This window comes from Rhincodon typus, chromosome 11, assembly GCF_021869965.1.
Source record: "Rhincodon typus isolate 14 chromosome 11, sRhiTyp1.1, whole genome shotgun sequence".
In the NCBI taxonomy this organism is placed as follows: Eukaryota; Metazoa; Chordata; class Chondrichthyes; order Orectolobiformes; family Rhincodontidae; genus Rhincodon; species Rhincodon typus.
Window position 1 is genome coordinate 15,028,626 of NC_063342.1, and position 14,756 is coordinate 15,043,381.

Consider the following 14,756-nt stretch of genomic DNA (forward strand, 5'->3'; position numbering starts at 1 on the left):
TCATGAGTGGAAACTGCTGACATTTGACTATTAAAATATATCAAAGTGGAAAAAATCTTGAACCTCCTAACATTAATGTCAGGCTAAAGAATACATCAAATCCATGCAAAGAACGTCCATGGCTAAGGCATAGTCTATTGCGTAATCAGTGTTGGAACAGAAGAAAGTTTGTATGTTGCTTTTACAATTGAATTTGTGATGGAAAACACAGCACTAAATTTAAACATCAAAGTTTCTTCCATTCCATGTCATCTGCAGGATTCAGAGTCAACATTTTTTGGTCACTTCAGTCCAATTTGTGCTCAGAATGGTGCTGACAGATTCAGTAAATGACTTGCGCATAGCACGCTTCACTTTGTCAGACCCATCAACATAGATTTTCTGAAAGAGCTGGTTTAGAGTGGGCATCTCCCTCAGGTTTCTCATCACTTTCCTCCTGTTTAATTTCCATAACTATGCAGTGAAACAAGGATGGACACCATTGTGGTTGTACTGACACAAAGTACTTTATATCTGGGAGAAAGCCTTCCAGCTCTTCCCAACCAATGGTTTCACTTTTCTTCCATCTTATTTCAGTCTTTTATCCAAGCTTTTTGACTGCACAATACTGAGCTACAATGGGATGTAGATGACTGAATTTCAAATTGCAAGCTTCATTGCTGCACTCAAAGTTTCTTTTTTCAAACTTGATATTCACAACATCTTCGCTTGTATTCTCAATCATGATGGAGTTTGCATATTCTCCCCGTGTCTGCATGGGTTTCCTCCGGTTGCCTCAGTTTCCTCCCACAGTCCAAAGATGTGCAGGTTAGGGTGGATTGGCCATGCTAAATTGCCCATAGTGTTCAGGGATGTATAGGCGAGGTGGGTTACCCCGGGGAAATGCAGGATTACAAGGACAGGGTAGATGCTCTTTGGAGTTTCAGGGTGGACTCAATGGGCCAAAAGGCCTGCTTCCACACTGTATGGATTCTGTGATCATTATTGTGATGATAACACAAGAACCTGCCTGATACGAATCATGTTTTATTTCCATGATTCTTAAAAGATTTTCATAGACCCAGATAACGTTCTGAGGACCTGGGTTTGAATCCCGTCACAGCAGACAGTGGAATTTGAATTCAATAAAAATATCTGGAACTAAGAATCTAATGATGATCATTAATGTCCTTTAGGGAAGGAAACTGCCATCCTTACCTGGTCTGGCCTACATGTGACTCCAAACCCACAGCAATGTGGTTGACTCTGAACTGCCCTCTGGGCAATTAGGGATGAGCAATAAATGCTGCCTGGCCAGCAACGCCCTCATCCTGTTAATGAATAAAAGGAAAAAAAGATTCTTAAAACAGCTCCATTTTAAAATCCTCATCCAAGTTTCGAACTATGTCCACCACCTCACCCTTCCCTATCTCTGCAATCTCTTCCAGCTGCACAAACTCTCTCTAATTCTGACCTGTTCGAGCCTTCCCAGTGTTTAGTCATTCCTTTGGTGAATGTGGCCTCAGCTCTCTGTCGGTTTTAGATTCTCACATTCTATCCCTCAATTCTATTTCCTATTCTTTCTTCTTAAGATTCTTCGTTTAACAGCCTCCCACATTGGTCAGGTCTTTGGTCACCTGTCCTAATGTCTCCTTTTACAGCATGTGTTTAGTAACGTACTTGTGCAACACCTGTCTGTATCAATTCTCCATTAAAAGTGCACTGTAAATACAAGTTGTTGTTGTTGTTAGAGTACGTTTGTTAGCTGACCTTCTGAGAGGAAGATATAACCACCTGAATCTGTTATGGGAGAACTGTACGTCAGGAGTGCGTGTCAACAAACAAAACAAGATCTAAATAGATCTTCACTTTGCAGTTACTAAGCTCATTCCCTGGGCCCATTACCCAGTAGACTTGCACTGTGCGATTGATCCCTCAGGGAGCTGAGACAGGTGCCAGTTACTTTCCACCTATTCCTCTTTCTCAGTGCACTTATTATTATTGTTTAGTTTTAAGTATCATTGAAAGAAGGAAGATTTTAAGCTAGATTTAATTTTTTCCTGTTTAATATCAGAGATATTGCAGCCTTGAGATGGAGGTTCACAGTGCCAATAACGCCATACACATTTCCAAATGAGCTTACAACCTGCAGTGGGAGATGCTGAGGAGAAATCTGATGTACCAATCATGCAAAAAAAAGTGTGCCATCCATTAATATCTGCTGATAAAGACATCTTTTAATTTAAACTGCAGAGTGCGCTTTGACTGTGCCGAACAGAAAAGAAGATGATTAATTATAAATATTTTGGCAAATAATTCATAAGTATTACTTATGTGTGCTTTATGGCTCAGCTTTATGTCAATTAGTGAAGGTGTCTGCAATTTCTGAGCACAAAGATCACTGGATATACTTTTTTCCATGCAGAGTTTGTTAGGAAAACACGAGGAGACAGAGCATCCTACCTACATTGCACTTGAAGTCTTCTTAAAGTTTTGAACCTTTTTGACAGAATTCCTACTGGGTGGAAGTAGGCCATTCAGCCCATATGAACCCTCTAAAGAGCATCCCACCCGGACCCACACCCTCACCTTGTTACCCCACATATTCCATGGCTAATTGAGCTAACCTGCACATCCTTGGGCCACTACAGGCAATTTAGCATGGCCAATCCACCTAACCTGCACATCTTTGGACAGTAGGAGGAAGCCCACGCAGACACGGGGAGAGTGTGCAAACTCCACACAGATGGTCGCCCAAGGCTGGAATTGAAATCAAGTCCCTGGTGCTGTGAAGCAGTAGTGCTAACCACTGAGCCATTGTACTATCCTGCTTTAATGAGATTTTTGGCACTGAGGTTTTCTTTTTGGGTGATCTCAGTTTCTTGTGCTGGTTCACTTGTGTGTGTCACCACTCCCAAACTTAGAAGCTGGTTGTTTTCTCTGTAGCATGTAAAGTTGTTGGGATTAAGCATCCAACACATCTTGGCTGTACTTGAGTAGCTACTGTCTTGGTCAACTGGCAGCAACATGCCCACGTGTATACCTGCCAGGAAATGAGTGCCAGCCACCCAGCATGCAATGTGTACTGAAAAAAGATAATTTGAAGCAGCTGAAGGCACTGAGCTTTGACAAGTTTGTGGCAGAACGTGAGATCATAACAAGGGCTGACCCACGATCACATTGGTGAAGTAACCTTGTGGAATTCTCTGTCACAGAAAGCAGTTTAGGCCAAAAACGAGTTAGATATAGTTCTTAGGGTTAAACGGATCAAGGATATGAGGAGAAAGCAGGAATGGGGCATTGATTTGGATGATCAACCATGATCATATTGAATGGCAGAGCAGGCTCTAATGGACTGCTCCTGCTCCTGTTCTTCTATGTTTCTGTGTCATTTGCCTAATTCCGATGAGAATTCCTACCATAAGAGCTACAAAGTGTCATCATGTCAGTTCGCTGAAATGGAAGTGCCTCCATCAACCACCCATTCCCAATTATATTGGGGGAATTAATCAATCAATCGCTTTTGGCCATTGTGGTTGAGGTCTGTGACTGCTCTCATTTGTTAATGAGAATGCGATGAGAATTGCCTTGACGCCTCAGTGGGTTTATGCAGGTGAAAATCTCATGAGAAATTCTAGCACAATACCAAATTTGATCTGGGTGGGGTTTATCAGTTCTACTTTGGAGGTATTTAATTCGAAAAGATGAATATTGGCAGGATATTCCACTCCCAGAATCATCAGGGCTGATCCCATGATCAGCTAAGAATTTCATCCTGGAAGAAAATAAAAGCTTCAAGGTTTGTTTCCACAAAGACGATCCCTCCTTTCTGATTGAGATACTCTAATGCAAAATCCATCTCAGCTGCCTTAGATACATGTGAATGGGAATTCACACACTCATCTTAATCTTCAGTATGTATCTTAGTTATGTAACAGTGTTGAAATCTGTCTTGGCAAGTTATTTTATCCCTCAAGTATGTACTTGAGCAACATTTTGGAAGGAATGCACTTTTCATAGAATCCCTACAGTGTGGAAACAGGCCCTTCGGCCCAACAAGTCCACACCGACCCTCACAGCATCCGACCCAGACCCATCTCCTTACAACCTATCTCATCTACACATCCCTGGACACAATGGGCAATTTAGCATAGCTAATTCGCCTAGGTTGCATATCTTTGGACCGTGGGAGGAAACCGGAGCACCCGGAGGAAACCCACACAGACAGTTGCCCGAGGGTGGAATTAAACCCGAGTTCCTGGCGCTGTGAGACAGCAGTGCTAACCACTGAGCCACCGTGCCTTTTTAGTTTTTGTTGGTAAGGTTGAGATGTTTTAATCAATGAGATTGGAATATAAAGCGTGGCTGTTGATATTTCAGCAGATGTACGATCTGTGAACAGGTTAGAATTCACACTTGGGGAATGGACAACACCTCTGTGCATTTAACAGATAACTCCCTTTCACTGTTATTAACAGGAATCAGCTTCTGCAGATAGAATTGAGAACAATGGCATCAGTAGTAACACCTGTCATCTGAATTATTTGTCTCTTGCAATGCCATTAGTTCTCCCCCAAAGTTTTTTTTGGCTATTCTGTTGTGGAATGTGAACTTGCTAGATCAGTTTTTGCTGCCCATCCTTTATTGCTGTTGAGAAAGTGGTGGCGAGTTCTCTTGAGCTGCTTCAATCCATCTGGTATATGTACAACCACAGTGGTGTTGGGAAGGGAATTTCACTGGGGGTCGTGTGGAGCAGTGACAGTGTCTCTACCTCTGGGCCAGGAGGCCTGTTTTCAAGTCCCACCTACTCCAGAGCTGTGACAACATATCTGAACAAGTTGTTTTGGAAATAGGTAGGAAAGTATTTCCAGAGTTGTGCTTGGGTGATGTTGAAGGAGTGGTGATTATAGCTCTACGTCAGGGTGGCTTGTATCCTAGAAGTGAGAACCTACAGGTGGATGATGTTCCCGTGTATCTGCTGCCCTTTTCCTTTCATGGTGTGCCATTCAAGCAGGCTATGCTGTCGTAGATTGTAGCAACCATTTTGAGTCTTGGACCTGCACCCATCTGAGAGCATTGCATCACACTCTTAAACTTTTGCTTGTAGATGGTGGGCAGACTCTGGGGAATCAGGAATTCCCACAGAATTCCCAGCTCTTGCAGATAAACTGAATTAGACTATGTGTAATAATAACTTGCAGGATGCTCTTTTAAAAATAAATCGTGATTTCATAGAAAGCGACGGTTTTGATCCTACGGTATAAGAAAAATCAGCAAGTGAAGAAATCGCAGATACTTTCATCATAATTTGACGTGACTCTTAAAGTTCAGCAAGTGTGCCTTTGGGTTAGAAAATTACAACTTTTATGCCTTTATTTAAGAGGAAAGGGAAAGGAAAATAGATTTATTTTTGAAAGTAACACTTGGGGATAGAGTGCAAGTAATGTGAGACATGGCAAGCAGAAAGCTCAGGAATGATGTGGAGGTGCTAATGTTGGACTGGGGTGGACAAGGTCAGAAATCACACGACACCAGGTTATAGTCCAACAGGTTTATTTGAAATCACAAGCTTTCGGAACCTCGCTCCTTTTCCACTGATACCTGAAGAAGGACTAAGGCTCCAAAAGCTTGTGTTTTCAAATAAATCTGTTGGACTATAACCTAGTTTCGTGTGATTTCTGACCATGCTCAGGAAGGAACAGAATTCTCCAGCACTAGTATTTAGAGTTATAGTCAGAGAGGTCTACAGCATTGAAAAGGGCCCATTTTTCTCATGTCACTCTGTAAACTAATTGATAGAGATTTGTTGCTCTGATTAATCAGTATTATCTGTCATCTACTATCCTAGTTATGAGACTACTTGGATCTCAAATGAATTAGATGTATTTTTTTAAAATTTTGTTTGGCAATCCTGTTCATCCTGGTAAGTTGAACATCAGTTGTGAGCAAGTCACAGCAATGTATCATCTGGGTCAGGGCCACTGGGCACATCATAGAAAGCCGACAGTGTGGAAGCAGGCCATTTGGTCTATCAAGTTCACACTGCCCCTCAAAAGAGCATCCCACACCCCCCACCACCCTATCCCTGTAAATCTGCATTTCCCATGGCTAACCCACCTAGCGTGCACATTCCTGGACACAATGAGCAATTTAGCATGGCTAATCCACATAACCTACACATCCTTGGACAGTGGGAGGAAACCCATGCTAATACAGGGAGAAACATCACATTGACAGTCACCCGTGGCTGGAGTCAAACCCAGGTCCCTAGTGCTTTGTGAGGCAGCAGTGCTGACCACTGACCCACTGTGTCACCCAGCAATCTGAGCTAATTGTAGATGCTTAGGATGGATTGTGATGGTGTTCTCTGACTGAGGGAAGTAGACACTTTGAGGAAATCAAAACATTGCTGATAGGTGAGTGTCTTTGGATTTATTAGGAAGTGATTTGGTTGGGAGGAAAGAGATATGGAACAAAGGTAAAGGGAATTTTCTGTCTGTAGGAAGTGTTGCAATATGGCACAGATTCCAGGTCACATGGATCAATATCTTTTAAGACAGTTACATGGCATCATGACATGCGATGTTCTGGTGTCAAGGTATCTGCCTCGCCTTCAGTCACTGTCCCTGTGTCATGTGATCAATGTAGTTAGTCTGTGTGTAATCTACTGTAACATCAGCAAGCACAGAACCAAGACTAAGTATCTAAGTCTGTGATATTGTAGTTGTGCAATTAATTAGCCTTGTAAGTAACCTTCAAGATATGACTCAACAAAGGTCAATTCTTCCTGATATGCTACATGGGATAATGTATAGAAAACCACGAAGTAGATCATGGCTAGTTGTGACAGCTAGTTAGTGGCAGTAAGTAGACTCTAAAAGCTAAAGTTTTAGGCGCATGGTAAAAAAGTTTCTTCCTCATGTCATCCATCAGTCTGTCAGTATTCAGAGCTGAAGTCACAACTGCACCCAAAACTAAAGATTCCAAACCTGTACTGAAGAAAAAAGAGTAATCTACTTCTCCTTTCTTTAAAGAAAATTGTCGGTTTTTGAGTGGCCCAGGACAGCTTAATTTTTTTGTTTTATCCCCCTAAATGGCAATTTAAATATTCTGAAAGACAGCTCCAATCTAAGAAAGCAATCCCAGAACAAAGTACAGGAAACAAATACAGTAAAAAGAACTAAAGAGGCCTTACCTGTGTCCAGAAGTTGGTTGATTCTGCTGTTTTCTTCTTCTCCTTCAAAAATTGCATAAAAACAAAACAAGAGCATGATTTCAGCACTTTTTTGCCATGAATGCTACCTGCAAGCATAAATCTGCATATTTTAAAGGGACAGCACCTCATAAAGCTGAATATCCATATAATGGCTTGGTATCAATAAAAACATCAATTTAATCAACTTCAACAACCAAGAGAACCTTTCCTTTCACATGAGATTCCTTTGAAGGTGATAGATTGTGACAGATTTTCAATTATTTTTGTTGCAATGAACAATTGCCAAGTCCTGTGAAAAAATAGACAATTTAATCAAACTGCATATCATCAACTACTTGTCATACAAGTTGATGACTCCGGTACGAAAGATATTGTGTCAGCCAACAACTTCACATCTGAGGCAAATGACACATCAATCATATGTGACGACAGGTAGCACACCGTAGAGAATATTATCAAGTCATGGTAACTATAAAAGGACCAGATCCACTAACATCTTATCTAAATATATAGTGACAATATACCTAAATATACTGTGTATGTTATCATAAAGCATTTATATTCTATTAAGGGAGAAAACATTGAATTGTGGCATAGATTCGAGACCATACAGGCATGTAATTTTCAGTCATCTGACATCATATGATGTCCCTGTATGAGGTACCTGGCATACTTTCAGTCATCTTTTTGTGTAATAGTCAGTCAGGGATGTGACTGTGTGTGCACTGTAACATCAGGAAGCATAGAACTCCAACTCTGCATGTAAGTTTGTGATATGCCACTGTAAATAGTCAGTGTTGTAAATAAACTTCAATATATCTGACTCAAGAAAGAACTCAATCTACTTGCTATGTATAATCCAGGCTAATATATAGAAATGTGTGAAACACATCAGGAAGAAATTATTAAGTGGCATTCCTGAGGGAGCTTTGCTGGGTGCTTGGATTTTCTCCATACCTGATGTGGATAACTTGTTGGTTGCCCATGTTTACAGATACAAAAACACAGAAGATTGCGTGGATGTGAATGGGAAACTTTAAAATAGACATATATAGACCAGGTGATGGATGAAGTTAAATGTGTGAAGTCAAATGGGATGGTAGGGTGGGGAGTGCAAAGTCTTTGGATTTAGAAAAGAGAAGAGATGTTTTCTCAATGGTGAGTGACTAACAGCTGTGGATGAACAAAGAAATTTGGATGTCTTTGTGTACAAGTTACTAAAACCTGATGCACAGACACAGTAATTTATAAGTAATTTGAAAGGTTGATAGAATATTGACTTTTATGCCAACAGATGAGAAACGTAAGAGTGAGAAAGTGAGGTTTCAGCTGTTAAGGATAACTTTCAGATCTAGCTGGTGCATTGCTTTAAATTCTGGACATTAAACCTTCGACCTTTGAAGGGCAATGCCTGAGAATTAAACCAGAGTTTTCGGGGTTAACATAAGATGAAGTGGTGCAAAGACATGGCTTATAATTAGAAGGTTGAGTGGTGATCTAATCAAGGTTGAAAAGTAGAGAGTTTTGATGGAATCAACAACAGATTCAAGAAATTATTTCCTCTGATGGGAAAATCCAGAACAAGGGCCTTAATTGCTGTCTGCCTCTTTATTGATGGCCACTGAATGCCATAAAGTTGTTGTATTGCACTTTAAATGTGAACTAAACTCAATGCGGATATTTAGGACCAGTAATTAGAAGCATAATTACCTTTTCAACGATGTGATCAGTGGTAATTATTGTCAACCAATCTCTCACCAGTGAATTTAACTATTGCAAGGAGGAATGCAGTTTCTTCAATTTTTTTTTTATATCAGCAAGATTCTAAAAATGCCAAATTTTAAATGTCACATTTTTAAAACTTTATGTTTTCAGAAATTTACTTTTTTTTTCTCAATCCAATCTTTCCTCCCCTCTCTTTATTTTTCTTTCTATCAATGTATTAATATTGAAATCACCACCGTTTCATCTCCCATCTTTTCAGTCCTTCTGCTGCTCATTTCTCAATCCCTCTGTTTAATTAGATATCATGTTAAGGTCAGTTCCAAGTGCCTGGTTGCTGAAGGGTGCAGTGGATTACCTTCCTAATATCAGACACAGTTTGACACAACTATGTGGGCATAGATAAGAAGAAATCTTTCCTCCTTAGCAAACAGTTCAATAAACAAGTGCATTAATTTAAAGTAAGGGGAAGGAGGTTTGTAGGGGTTTTGAAAACATTTTTTCACCCAGTGTAAGGAGTAACTAGAACTCAGTGCCTGAAAAAGTGATACCGATAGGAACCCTCATAACCTTTAAGAAGTACATTGGTGAGGACATGAAATACCATGGCATACAAGGCTACATGCCAAATGCTGGAAAATGAGATTAGAGTATATGGGTACATGATGACCATTGAGGACATGATGGGCCAAATGGTCTGTCCATAAAACTTTGTAATACTGCTATCACACATTTTAGCCCATTATCAAAAGTACAGCACATCAAACTTTGCAATAAACCCTCTGTACTTTGCTTTGTCAGCTCAACCTCTCACCTGGGCTTTTACCCACAATCTACTAGCTTTTGAGGCAGGTGTGCTGCCAGTCCAAGATATGATAAGTTCAGTAGGTCTGGCAGCATTTGTGGAGAGAAATCAGAGTTTTTGTTTTAGATCCAGATCTGCTGAGCTTTTCCAGCAATTTCTGTTTTTGTTTCTGATTTACAGCATCTGCAGTTCTTTCAGTTTACATATGAAAATAAGTGTTTTCACTTTCTAAGAAAATGTCAAAGGGTAGAGAACAGAACTAGAGTGTTGGATTACTCCCTTTCTGTTGTAAGGTGTGTTATTTTTATGTATTTTACCAACATGATTTTAGAGTTTAGATTTTGTACTCATGGTCTGTGGGTTTGGTCTGCATCTATGAAGGGGTTTAACGATTAACCTGAATGTATTTCTGCAGCTGTGGTGATTTCTTTAAATAAAAGGTATAAGAGAAGGTATCAGAGGCTAATTTGTTTACATTGAGAGAGAGGTTTTACAAGCTAACATAGTAAATAGTGTAGTGCATTAGGTTTTAGGAAGAAGGGTCCAGCAGGATTTTGTTCTAGATTCTGGGAAAAACATAGAGCTGAAAGAAAACTCTTTTGATTTTTAGTGTTTGCAGAGGCCTTGGCTGAAGCTGGATGGGCTATGATTGAAGAAGGAAGATGGTTTAAAATGCTAAAGAAATATGTTACCACAGTGTAAGGAATTTAGATCCAGCCCAGAATTGTTTGGATAAAACCTTGAAGGGATTATTTGAAGCTGAGAAAGTCTAAGCTCAGTTATATGAAGATTCATGGAAGAAGGTTTCAGATTCTTAAGAATGCACAGTTAAATTAAGCTCTATAGATGTGTTTAAAAAGGCAATTCCATCAAGTGAGTACTGTAAAGGAGTGCTGTTGGGATTGATGGAATTGTATTTTGCCATATGACATAATTAAAAGTTGGTTCACCATTTTTCGTCATTTTCTTTTATGTTACTAACTTCTGTTTTATTGTTAAAACTGAATTTGCAACATTACATGTTTGTGTTTCAGTGAAAGACCACCTCGTAAAAACAAGATATAATCTATCAAGGCAGAAATCAGTCTGAGATCGGGCGTGTCCAGCAGTAACATCAACTGGAATCATAGTATTTTCTATAGTTCTCCTATTTTAGGGAGATGCATGCAAGGTCTTTTGAGAAAAAAATGAATTAGCCTCCCCACACCCCCATCAACAGCATTGCATAATACTGATTCTGGTGTGTTCTTGAAATGGGTGATGTCAGTCAGAGTAGTCCATGGGGGTTTGTGTCATCAGCTACACTTGCCAGGATTCCTGCACCTGCTTATAACTTGTGGGGACATGTGTGTCAATTTTGAGTAAAGTGAACAGCTTATTAACACTTGTTGGTCTGATGCATTTAATAACTGAAAGGCTAAATTGACATCATGCAATAAGCTCCACCCGTCATGATATAAACTGCTGTCCCTAGAGGAGCTAATCAGTCTTCAGTACCACTTCTTACTGGAATAGTTCAGCAACATTCATGTGAGCTTAGTCTTAAGCATAGCTTTGATGTATTATCATGGACTCTTGTGTATCTCAGAAGTAATGTAACTAGTTATTAACTAATATGTAATAAACTTATTATGTTTGCCAAGACTTAACATTTTTTTTTGCTGTGGGTACCCTTCCCCACTTTTTATCAGTGCCATACATTGATACCAATAGGAAGGATTGGTGTCAGTGAGTCAGTTCAAAGTATCCCAGATGGTTCAGGTGGACACAACTAGTCATAGAATCCCTACAGTGTGGAAATAGGCCCTTCGGCCCAACAAGTCCACACCAAACCTCAGAGCATCCCACCCAGACCCATCCTTTTGTAACCCACCTAATCTACACATCCCTGAACACTACGGGCAATTTAGCATGGCCAATCCACCTAACCTGCACATCTTTGGACTGTGGGAGGAAACCCACACAGACACGGGGAGAATGTGCAAACTCCATACAGACAGTCGCCCAAGGCTGGAATTGAACCCGGGTCCCTGCACTGTGAGGCAGCAGTGCTAACCACTGAGCCACCGTGCCGCCCCAAACTGTGACATCATAAGAGAACTCACTGCCTAATATCACTCATAGAGTCTTGGAGTCATAGATTGGATGAGTTGGAATCAGTCCAACTCATCCAGGCCAACCAGATATCCTAAATTAATCTAGTCCCATTTGCCAGTATTTGGCCCATAAACCTCTAAACCCTTCCTATTCATATATCCAACCAGATGTCTTTTAAATGTTGTAATTGTATCAGCCTCCTCCACTTCCTCTGGCAGTTCATTCCATACACGCACCAGCCTCTGTGTGAAAAAGTTGCCGCTTAGGTCCCTTTTAAATCTTTCCCCTCGATAAGGTCACCCCTCAGCCTCCGACACTCCAGGGAAAATAGCCCCAGCCGATTCAACCTCCCCCAATAGCACAAACCCTCCAACCCCAGCAATACCCTTGTAAATCTTTTCTGAACCCTTTCAAGTTTCACAACATCCTTTCTATAGCAGGGAGACCAGAATTGCATGCAGTATTCCAAAAGTGGCCTAACCAATGTCTTTACAGCCGCAACATGACCTCCCAACTCCTATACTCATGACAAATGGACCCCAGGGTTAAAGGCAAACAGACTCATGGGGTAGAACTCTATCCTGGCATATGACCTACTGGCTTCTTTGTAAAAGTGGGGCATAGGAAGATGAGGAAATTTACTTTTATTTCTGAAAGTTGCTATTGCTGTGAATTGCTATGGTCACTGTGGTCAGTAATTAGTGCGCAATGGGACAAACGTAAGCCATCACAGTTAAACATACTCCAAGTGCAGTCCAGTTACAAAGGAGAGCCATCCTCTAAAGGTGAGTCCTTCACAACATGAGTATGATTTTACTGCCATCCATCATCCATTACTCACATAATCACAGGCAGCTTTCCACCAAGGAGTCTCTGGGAACTACATGGAGATTTCAGTTGGCTGCCAGTAAAAGTACTGATGCAATCATCTTTATGGCCTTTGGAACTTACTGAAAAAAAAAGGAACTATAAAAAGTGTCAAATAAATCATGAAAAGTCTGAAGACTTTGGAATGCTTCTTTACTAACTGTTTCTGGTATCTTGTTAAAAATTTATTGAGTCACAGTACCATTTGGGGGACCTTTGGGATCTTTCTGTTCTTCCATTAATGCCTTCTCCTGCCTTGGTGCAGGAATACTGCACAGTATTATAATCTAGAACAAGTCATGTAGTAGTTATTACACAGCAAATTGTTCCAGTTGGGAATACACTGCCTAAAAGTATTGAATCTGTTTACACCACATGAGTGCTCAAAAGACAATTGAATAAATACCCAACTGGGAAACAATTACAGGTCCACGTGCTGAGAGCAGATGAGTGACCCTAACCGCTTTGCCAAAAACCTCAAACAGGCATGATGGGCTGAATGGCCCCATGCTGTGCTATTTCATCTTATGATTCCAAAAGTCAATGGAAATTATTTCGTGCATCCTATTCAAACCAGGTTAAGCGTAGTCACATCCTTCCCTACACCCACAACCTCACCCCCACTCCCCCTCAAATCACCACCACCACCCCCATCCTTTATTACAAAACAAAAGAATATAATAATCGAGGGCTGGAGAAGATCCTTTGTCTTTTGAATTTTTTCTGCCATTCATTAAGATCATACTGATCACTGACCTGACCATTCTTTACATGCTATCACCATATCTATTAAGTCTTTTAGAACCCAAAAGTCTACTGACCGCTGCCTTGCATACACACAAAAATACTGAAATCCAAGAATTCTGAAGATTCACGAACCTTTAAGTTAAAAGATTTCCCCTCATCACAGTCCTGAATGGCCAAATCCTTATTCTGAGACTGTGACTCCTTGTCCTAGGTTCATCAGCCAGTAGAATTAATTTCTCAGTCTTTACCCTGTCAAGCTTCATTAAAAAGTTATGTAAGAACTGTATCTTTTTATTTTATTAATAACTATAAACTCCAAGGAGAAAAAACTGCTTAATAAACAGGGATTTACCAGGATGGCTGCATAATTTCACAGCAAGGAATTTGATACCTATTGTGAACTCTGCAGTAACCCACAGCTGCACACAAAAAAATGGTGCAGATAATAAGGAGCCAAGGAGTTGTTTACACATGAAGCCAACTGGTTCTTAGCTAACAGAGCAGGTTGGAACTGGAAACATGTTACAAGGATAGAGAGGTAGAAAGACGAAGAAGGGTGTGCAGTTGTTCTTCCCAGCAGAAGCTGCCTATTCTCCACAGCAAAACAAACCCTCAGTTTAAATTTGAAATAACAAGGTGTAGAGCTGGATGAAGACAGCAGGCCAAGCAGCATCAGTGGAGCAGGAAGGCTGACGTTTTGGGCCTAGACCCTTCTTCAGAAATGTCTTTCCTGCAGCAGTTTGTGAGCTACGAAGTTTGAATTGACAATTTAGAGACATTTGACAAATGAATCAGTCACTCTTTACTTACAAACCAGTGAAAGCTTCCAGATAAAAACACCGAACACTGGGGACCAGGCTAGCCAAAGAAAAATCATGTCAACATTGGATTTGGGAAGCAAAGACAACTGAACTGACCTTCCAACTTTTTTCTACCACCACCAATAGTTTATTTTCCCTATTTGTTTTTCTGTGTGTATGTGTAAGGGATGGTTTATAAGGGGTTTAGAGCTTTAGTTAATCATGTTATGAACTAATGGTTTATATCTGTTTACTTGTAGCATTTACTTGTAACTATACTCTAATTACTTGTAATAAATAATAATTCTTGATGAGTACAAAAAAGAACTTTAACACTTGGCACAACTCTAGGAATAGCAGGGCAGAAATGATAGCATGCTACCCCAGTGGGGTCATAGCATTGATATGATTTAATGAGATCCTCTTTGATTCCTATAAACTCCTCTAGGTCTAGTCTACTCAATTTCCTTTCATAGGAATATATCTACATTGCACAAGGCAATGGTTCTAAGGAACTTAATTT

The 14,756-nt window shown here is 40.3% G+C and overlaps 1 pseudogene; it reads right to left on the reverse strand.

Annotated features, from left to right (window-relative positions):
- Nucleotides 1-226: 226 nt before the first annotated feature.
- On the reverse strand, nt 227-1,036 carry LOC125484409 (annotated as a pseudogene).
- Nucleotides 1,037-14,756: the final 13,720 nt, after the last annotated feature.